The sequence below is a fragment of the Galeopterus variegatus genome, unplaced genomic scaffold (assembly GCF_000696425.1).
Source record: "Galeopterus variegatus unplaced genomic scaffold, G_variegatus-3.0.2 Scaffold1464, whole genome shotgun sequence".
NCBI lineage: Eukaryota > Metazoa > Chordata > Mammalia > Dermoptera > Cynocephalidae > Galeopterus > Galeopterus variegatus.
In genome coordinates this window covers 296,082-305,300 of record NW_007727575.1, presented here as the reverse complement: position 1 = coordinate 305,300, position 9,219 = coordinate 296,082, and the positions used below count along the sequence as shown (strand labels likewise).

At 37.7% G+C, this 9,219-nt stretch overlaps 1 pseudogene; it reads left to right on the top strand.

Annotated features, from left to right (window-relative positions):
• Nucleotides 1–289: 289 nt before the first annotated feature.
• LOC103594051 lies at nucleotides 290–4,332 on the top strand (annotated as a pseudogene).
• Nucleotides 4,333–9,219: the final 4,887 nt, after the last annotated feature.

The following is a 9,219-nucleotide window of genomic DNA, read 5'->3' as shown; positions in this document are numbered from 1 at the left end:
AACAAGGTGCCATAGAGGATAAGAAGAGAAAAGATATATGGAATCTTTATCTGTGAAGAGCATGTCATCTAGTTGAAACATTGAAACATTTAGCCAAATAGTACAAAATAATATAAGAAAATGTCTACACAGTCAGTCTGGAAGCTGCGGATGCAGAGGAGCCACTCCAAGAGAAGCTGCAAAGATGCTGTCCTTGTGCACTGCTGTCTCCATGGCTGTCGCTGGCAACTTCCCTCTGTCAAATAGTCAGGTCTCCAAATATGCTTTTGAATGATTCTTCACTACTGCAATGCCTCTGACACTTCCCTTGAGAAATGGCACTGTGGAGGTGTCCTCTTTTCTTAAAGAGGATCTTCTCAGAGCTTGTACCTCTGTTGATCTTGAAGAGACTGGGTGTGTCTTAAGTATTGGTGATGGTATTGCCCAAGTATATGTGCTGAAGAATATTCAAGCAGAAGAAATGATACAATTTTCTTCAAGCTTAAAGGATATGTTTCTGAACTTGGAACATTACAGTGTTGGTGTTGTCATTTTCAGAAATGATAAACTAAAGAAGGAGATACTGTGAAGAGAACAGGAGCCACTGTGGATGCTCCAGTTGGTGACCTGTTGGGTCACGTGGTAATGCCACTGATTGTAAGGATGCAGTTGGTTCCAAGACCCATAGGTAAGCTGGTCTGAAAGCCACTGGAATCATTCCTCAAGTATCTTTGTGGAAACCAAGCAGAATGGCATTAAAGCCATGAATTGCTTGGTGTCAATTGGTTTTGGTCAGTGTGAACTGACTGTTGGTGACTGACAGACTGGTGAAACATCAATAACTATTGATACAGTCATTAACCAGAAATATTTCAATAGTGGGTCTATAGAAAAGAAGCTGTACTGTATCTACGTTGCAGTGAGTCAAAAGATGGTGCCCAAATGGTGAAGAGAATTACAACTGCAGACGTCATGAAGTACATTATTGTGGTTTCAGCTACGGTTTCTGATGTTAAGTACATGGCTGTTACGTGGGAAAATATTTATTCTGGCTGTTACATGGGAGAATATTTAAAGATAACAGCTGTATTAGTCAGGGTGCTCCAGAGAGACAGAATCAATAGGATGTTATAAATATACGAGAGGGGATTTATTAGGGGAATTAGCTCACATGATTGTGAAGAGAAGTCCTACAACAGGCCGTCTGCTAACTGAATGCTGGTAGCGTGGCTTAGTCCAAGTCCAAAGGCCTCGAAACCAGGAAGCTGATGGTGTCCTTGGTGTAAGTCCTGGAACCCAAAGCTGAAGAGTCTTAAGCTCTGATGTCCACGGACAGGAGACCGTATCCCAGCTCCAGCAGACAGGGGGAGAGCTTCATCTTTTTTTCTGTCTTTTGCTCTCTCTGGGTCCCCAGTGGATTGGATGGTTCCAGCCCACATTGAGGGCCGGTCTTTCCACCCAGGCCACTCAGGTTCTCATGCTAATCTCTGCTGGAAACACCCTCACAGACACACCTAAAAAAATTTCTCAGCATTCTTTAATCTAACCAAGTTGACACCTAGAATTAACCTTCACAAGTCCACCCCTTGTCAACTTGGTGTCCATACTATCTCTTTAAATTATACTTAAACTTTGGATGGTACACTAACATAATAACCTTCAGATGGTAAAATAACATATTTTTGCCTAACATGATACAACTGTCCTGTGTACACCAAAAACACATTAATCACTTTCCCAGAAGAGGAGGTAACGTCCTTAGATGATATTTACCTTTCTCCCAATATCCCATAAATTAAATGCAAACACTATGAGGTAAGATTTACAATATTTAAATGCTGGCTTAAAGTGAGTAAGTCTCATGTTACATGATAAAGAATAAGAGGAACAAAACCAAAGATAATTGCTTAATATGTGAACAGTATATATACATAGAGACATATACTTAACACAACAGGGAGGACAATTACAATTCTTGTCTCTGCAACTGGTCACATGGTCGAGCTGGTATTTATAACAACCTTCTTCTGCTACCCATTCTGTACTCCCTTTACCTTCAGAGAGCGCCCCAGCTGGTTGTGGTTCTTTACCTGGCAGAGTCACCCAAACCTTCATCCCTGAAGAGTCTGGGCCATTCCCAGTCTTGCCTGGATTTGGTTGTTGTAATTTTCCATTGACCTTAATCACAGGGCATGGTACTACTAAGAGACACCCTAAGGGATCTCCTGTATTCCAGATATAATCTTCCTTACTTCCATTGTGTCGTCCAACTTCCCCTGGGTTGTGAAGAGAATTACAAATGCTGATGTCATGAAGTACATTATTGTGGTTTCAGCTACTGCTTCTGATACTGCCCTCCTTCAGTACCTGGCTCCTTATTCTGGCTGTTATATGGGAGAATATTTAAAGATGAACACAAACATTACTTGGTCATCTATGATGCCTTATCCAAACAGGTTTCTGCTTGTCATCAAATGTCTCTGCTGCTCTGCTGACTCCCTGGTTGTGAGACCTATCATGGTGATGTGGTCTATTTTCATTTCTTTCTGCTGCGTCATCTATGATGCCTTATCCAAACAGGTTTCTGCTTGTCATCAAATGTCTCTGCTGCTCCGCTGACTCCCTGGTTGTGAGACCTATCATGGTGATGTGGTCTATTTTCATTTCTTTCTGCTGGAGAGAGCAGTCAAAATGAACAATTCTTTTAGTGGTGGCTCCTTGACTGCTTTATCAGTCACAGAAACATGACTGGTGACGTGTCTACTTACATTCCAACAAATGTCATTTCCATCACAGATGGACAGATCTTCTTAGAAACAGAATTGTTCTATAAAGGTATCTGCCTTGCCTGTGCTGATCAGAAGGTAGATCAGCTGCCCATGCCGTGCCCCAATGCTCCCCTGGAGGGTCAGCCTCCTCCCCAACCCCACTCCAAACATTTCCCATGGGGCATGCTATGCACAATTCCCTGAGAAGACTCGCTAAGCTCTGGTGGTTCCTTTCTTCCCTTAGCTGTGGCTCCTTCCTCCTATGTGGATCTATGGGAAGCTTGCTAAGTGTCTTTGCCAGTCTGGGAGATGGAATGGTGCACTCTGAAGCACCCTTACCCACTGCAGACTCCAATAAGCTTCATGCCAAAGGCTCCGCTCGGCTTTGCTGTTTCCTGATATCTGCTCCTGTGCCGGCAGCTGCTCCCTGCCTTGTGCCACGTCAACCCTAGAAGCAGCCAGAGCTTGGAATGGTCAGAGTGGTTCCTCCTTCCTATCACCAATGCCTTTCACACCTTCACAAACGCTGTGGGTCTCTCCTCTTTCCCTGAGCTCCAGTGATCTCAGGATGGGGGTTTATGTATTTTAATAGTCCAAGTTGATAAGTTGTGAGATAGAGAACTGCAGGGGGTTGTCTATTCCGCCATCTTGATGAAGTCACTCTCCTAAATTCATATTTTTATGTGGCTAAATTATTAGTTGAGTCATAACAATCTTTCCTATTTCAAACATAAACACACACACAAACACACACACAGTAACTTGCAAGCAAAAATATCAAGAACTAATGGTAATAAGCAATTTTCTGTCATTTAATTTGTTTAAATAGACATAACTAATACTTCCATAATCTGTGCATTTTTATATCTAGGGCTTTTAAAAAACTTATACATAAAGTTGTATGTATTTATTGCATACAATATGATGTCTTGAAGTATATATACATTGTGGAATAACTCAGTCTAGCTAAATAACATGTTCTTTACCTCACATAGTTATCATTTTTGTGATGACAGCATGTAACACTTTCAGTCTATGTGTGTCCTTACAGGAAAAGTGAGTCCCTTGTAGGCAGCATGTAGTTGGATCCTTTTTTTTAATCCCTTCAGTCACTCAATGTCTTTTGATTTAAGAATTTAATTCATTTACACTCAAAGTAATTATTGATAGGTAAGGACTTATTACTGCCATTTTGTTAACTGGTTTCTACTTGTTTTGTAGATTTTTAAATTTCTTTCCTCTTCTCTTGCTGTCTTCCTTTATGGCTGTGATATTAATCCATATGCATATACGTGTAAATATATATACATACATACACACACAATACATATACATACACACACACACACACACATACATATATATTATTCCCCCAATGGTTCTTGACTCATAACTCCCATAGTCCTTGTTCTAATCTTTTCCCCACCTTTTTGTCTTGATGAAATTCTCTGAATAACCTTGTCTAATTGTAGGTCATAAGATCCCCATTTCAGAAGGGGTCCTGCACCATCCCTGGGAGGAAGGAATGCTGCAGAGAACCAAGAAGAATATGAACAAACAGGCCTTGCTGGGTCTCCTCACCTAGTCTGTTATTATTATATCATGCCCTTTTTGTCCAGTTGCATTTCTGTGATTGTACATGCTTCAATCATGCCTATGTATTAAAGCTTCCATTATAAACCCAAAGGACAGGTTTCAAAGAGCTTCCAAGATACACGTGAAGTTTCCTGGAGGGTGGTACACCCATGGAGGGCATGGAAACTTCATGCCCCTTGCTCCATGTCTGGCCCTGTGCATTTCTTCATCTGTATACTTTGTAATATCTTCTATAATAAACCAGAAAATGTAAGTTAGTGTTTCCCTGAGTTCTGTGTTCCCCTCTCGTAAATTAACTGAACACAAGGCAGAAATCATGGGAACCCCAATTTGTACCTGGTCAGTCAGAAGCACAGATAAAACAACCTAGGGCTTGCAATGACATTAAAAAGGGGGGCATTCTTTGGTACTAAGCCCTAAACTTGTAGGATCTGACTCATCTCCAGGTAGATAGTGTTGATATTGAATTGGAGGACAGACAGTTGGTGTATGTACACTGCAGAATTGATTACACGTGTGATAGAGAAATTGTCATACATCTGTGTTAGAGTGTGTTGTAAGAATATAGTGGGAGAAACTGAGTTTGTGTTTTCTGACTCAGTGGCTAAGTGATTTTCTTCAGTGGTATGTTTTGCTTCCTTGTTTTTCATTTTTCTGTGTATATACTATAAATTTTTGCTTTGTGTTACCATGAAGCTTACAAAAAACATCCTACGGTTTGTTTTTTTTTTAAATTTTCAATTGAAATATAATTGATTATACATATTTGTCTGGTATGGAGTCAAATATCTATACCTGTGTATGATATGTGATGATCAAATCAGGATAATTAATATATTCATCATTGCAAAACACAATCATACTTTGTGGCCGTTAACCAATTTGTTGCTAACCCCCCTCCCTCTCTCCTTTTCCCAGCATAGTAACCACAGTTCTGTTTTCTGCTTTTGAAAGGTCAACATATTGTTGTGACTGCTTCTTACTTTCATCCTTTTTTATTTATTTCTTTATTTTTTTTTAGCTCCTGCTTATGAGTGAGGCCATGTGGTATTTCTTTCTGTGCCTGGCTTATTTAACTTAATGTATTTTTCTCTAAGCTCATCCATGTTGCTGCAAATGGCAGAATTTCATTCTTTTTTATGGTGAAGTAGTATTCCATGGTGTGTATATATCACATTTTCCTAATCCAGTCATCCGTTGATGGACGTTTAGGTTGGTTCCATTCTTGGCTATATTAAATATATCCAGGATTAACATGGGAGTGCAGGTATCCCTTCAACATGATGATTTCCATTCCTTTGGATGTATACCCAGCGGGTTCATTGTTGTTCCATGTGAATATTAGGATTTTTTCTATTTCTATGAAGAATATCATTGGTATATTAGTGGGTGTAATTGATTGAATTATTTCCCCCAAACCTCACAGAAGCTTGAATTATGTCCCCCAAGTTTTAGGTATTAGAAACTTTGCCCCCACTGTAACTGTTGAGGGTGGGAAATCTTATTATGATAATTGAAAGATGGGCCTTAAAGTAGTGAATGGATTAAAAATGATGGTCAGGGCACAGTTCTGAGGGCTTTAAAAGAATAGGAGAATCTTTCTCTCTTGCTCTCTCTGCTTCCACCATTTTGCAATGTGAGACCCCTAAGTCACTGTCACTATCACCAGATGGACTTCAGACTTCCTAGCCTCAGAAACTGTAAGCAATAAATTTTGTTTTCCTTATAAATCACCTAGTTCTGTGTGTTTCGTTAGAAGCAACAGAAACAGACTAATGCAGTGGGGATTGCACTGAATTTGTAGATCACTTTGTGTAGTACAGATGTTTTCACATTAATTCTTCCAATCCATGAACATGGAATGTCTTTCTACGTTTTTGTGTCCTCTCTAATTTCTTTCAGCAGTAATTTGTAATTTTCACTGTAGAGATCTTTCACCTACTTGGTTAAGTTTATTCCTAGGTATTTAATTTTGGGGGGACGATTGTAAATAGGCTTTTAAACATTATTTCTTTTTCTGCTAGTTCACTGTTAGAGTGCAAAAATGCTACTGATTTTTTGTATGTCGATTTTGTATTAAGCAACTTTACTGGAATTTGTTTATCAGCTCTAAGAATTTTTTGATAGAGTATTTAGGTTTTTGTATATATAGGATCATGTCATCTGCAAACAGGGACAATTTGACTTCATCTTTTCCAATCTGGATGCTGTCTATTTCATTATCTTGCCTGATTTCTCTGACTAGTGCTTCTAATACTATGAAAAATAGGAGTGGAGAGAGTGTGCATTATTGTCTTGTTCCTGTTCTTAAAGGAAAAGATTTTGGCTTTTCCTCATTCAGAATGATATTGCTGGTGAGTTTGTCATATATAGCTTTTATTGTATTGATATACTTTTCTTTTATACCTAATTTGCTGACAGACTTTATCATGAAAGGATATTGAATTTTTTCAAATGCCTTTTCTGCATCTATTAAGACAATTATATGGTTTTTGTCCTTGATTTTGCTGGTGTAGTGTGTCACATTTATGGTTATATCTTTGCCTGATTTTGATATCAGGTTGATGCTGGCCTCATAGAATGAGTTTGGGAGAATGGGCTCTGTTTCAATTTTTTGTAATAGTTTGAAAAGGATTGGTATTAATTATTTTTTAAAGGTTTGGTAGAATTCAGCCATGAGGCTGTTTGGTTCTGGGCTTTTCTTTGTTTGATTACTGCAGATTACTGCTTCAGTCTTGTTGCTTGTGATGCTTAGGTTTTTTATTTTTGTTTGGTCTTGGTAGTTTGCATGTGTCCAGCAATTATCCATTTCCTCCAGGTTTTCAAATTTGTTGGTGTATAGCTATTCATAATAGTGTGTAATGATTCTTTGTATTTCTGTGGTATCATTTGTAATGTCTCCTTGCTCATTTCTGAGTTTTGTTATTTGGGTCTTTTATATTCTTAGTTATTTGATATAATAGCTTGTCTATTTTGCTTATCTTCTCAAAGAAACATTTTTTTTTCTCGATATTTTGTATTTTTTTTTAGTTTCTTTCTTTAGTTCAGCTCTGATCTTAATTATTTCTCTCATCTACTAATTTGGATTGGATTGTTCTTGTTTTCTAGTTCTTTGAGGTGTAACATTAGGTTCTTTATTTGAAGTCTTTCTATTCTTTTGATGTAAGCATTTATTGCAATAAATTTCCCTGTTAGTACTATTTTTGCTATATTCCATAAGTTTTGATATGATTTGTCTTTATTTTCATTAGTCTCAAGAGTTTTTGATTTCTGGTGTAATTTTTTCTTTGACCCATGAGTCATTCAAGAGCATGTTGCTTAATTTCCATGTGTTTTTATAGTTTCTAAAGTTTTGTTATTGATTTCTAGTTTCAAATCAGCTGTAGTTTTAAAAGATACTTGAAATGATTCTAATTTTGAGACTTGATTTATGACCTAACATGTGGTCTGTCATGGAGAAGTTTCCTTCTCCTGATGAGAAAAATGTATATTCTGTAATTGTTGTATGAAATGTTCTGTAGGTGTCTGTCAAGACCAATTGGTCTAAAGTCTAATTTAAATTTCATCTTCCTGTGTTGATTTCTTGCCTAGAACCTTTCCAATGTTGATTTGTTGCCTAGAAGACCTATCCAATGTAGTCCTGTCCCCAACTGTTACCATACTGGGGTCTACCTCTCCCTTTAGGTCCAACAGTTTTGCATTGTGCATCTCGGTGTTCTGATGCTTGGTGCCTATAAACTTATGATTTTTATTTCCTCTTGCTGGATACATCCCTTTATCATTACATAGTGGCATTCTTTGTCTCTTTTATAGTTAGTTTTTGGTGTAAGTATATTTTATCTGATATAAGAATAGCTACTCCTGCTCACTTTTGGTATCCATTTGTGTGGTGTACTTTTTCCATACCTTCACTATTAGTCTGTGTGTGAGTATTTACAGGTTAAGTGAGCTTCTGGTAAAAAGGACATACTTAGGTCTAGTTTTTTAATCCACTCAGGCAGTCCATATCTTTTGAGTGGGGAATTCAAGCCATTTACATTTGAGATTGTTATTGAAAGGTATTGTCTTACTCCTGGCATTTTATTGATTTTTGTACGGTTGTGTTAAACATCTTTTCCTTCCTTTTTTCCCTTTTATTGTTGGCCTTTGGTGTTTGTTGGTTTTCTGAGGTGGTAAGATATAGTTTCTTCCACATTCTCATTTGCGCATCTTTTTTACTGGTGGATTTTGTTCTTCCTTGTGTATTCATGGTTGTGATTATTGTTTTCTAGATTCCAGGTGCAGAACTCCCTTGAAGTTTTATTGTAGGACTGAATGTGTGGTGATGAAATCCTGCAGTTTTTATTTGTGAAATACACTATTTCTCCTTAATTTCTGAAGGACAGCTTTGCTGAGTATAGTATTCCTGGCTGGCTGTTTTTTTCTTTTAATACTTTGAATATATCATCACACTCTCTTTTGGTATCTGCTGAGAAATTTGCTGTTAATTTGCTGGAGACTCCCTTATAGGTGACTTGATGCTCTTTTTAGGATTCTCTTTGTCTTTCCTTTCTGACAGATTGACTACAATGTGTCTCAGAGACAACCTCTTTTGATTGAATGTGTCTGGGGAATCATTGAGCCTTTTGCATCTGGAAGTAACATATCTCTCCCAGTACTTAGAAAGTTTTCTGCTATTATTTCATGAATAGAGAAATAAGTATTCTATACCATTTCCTTTCTCCTCCCCTTCCAGAATACCCATGATTGAGATGTTTGTGCTCTTAACGTTGTCTATGAGTTCTTATAGATTTTCTTCATTTAAAAAAAAAATCTTATTTCTTCCTTCCTTCCTTCCTTTTCTTTTCTCTTTCCTTTTTTTCTCCACCTGTGTTAT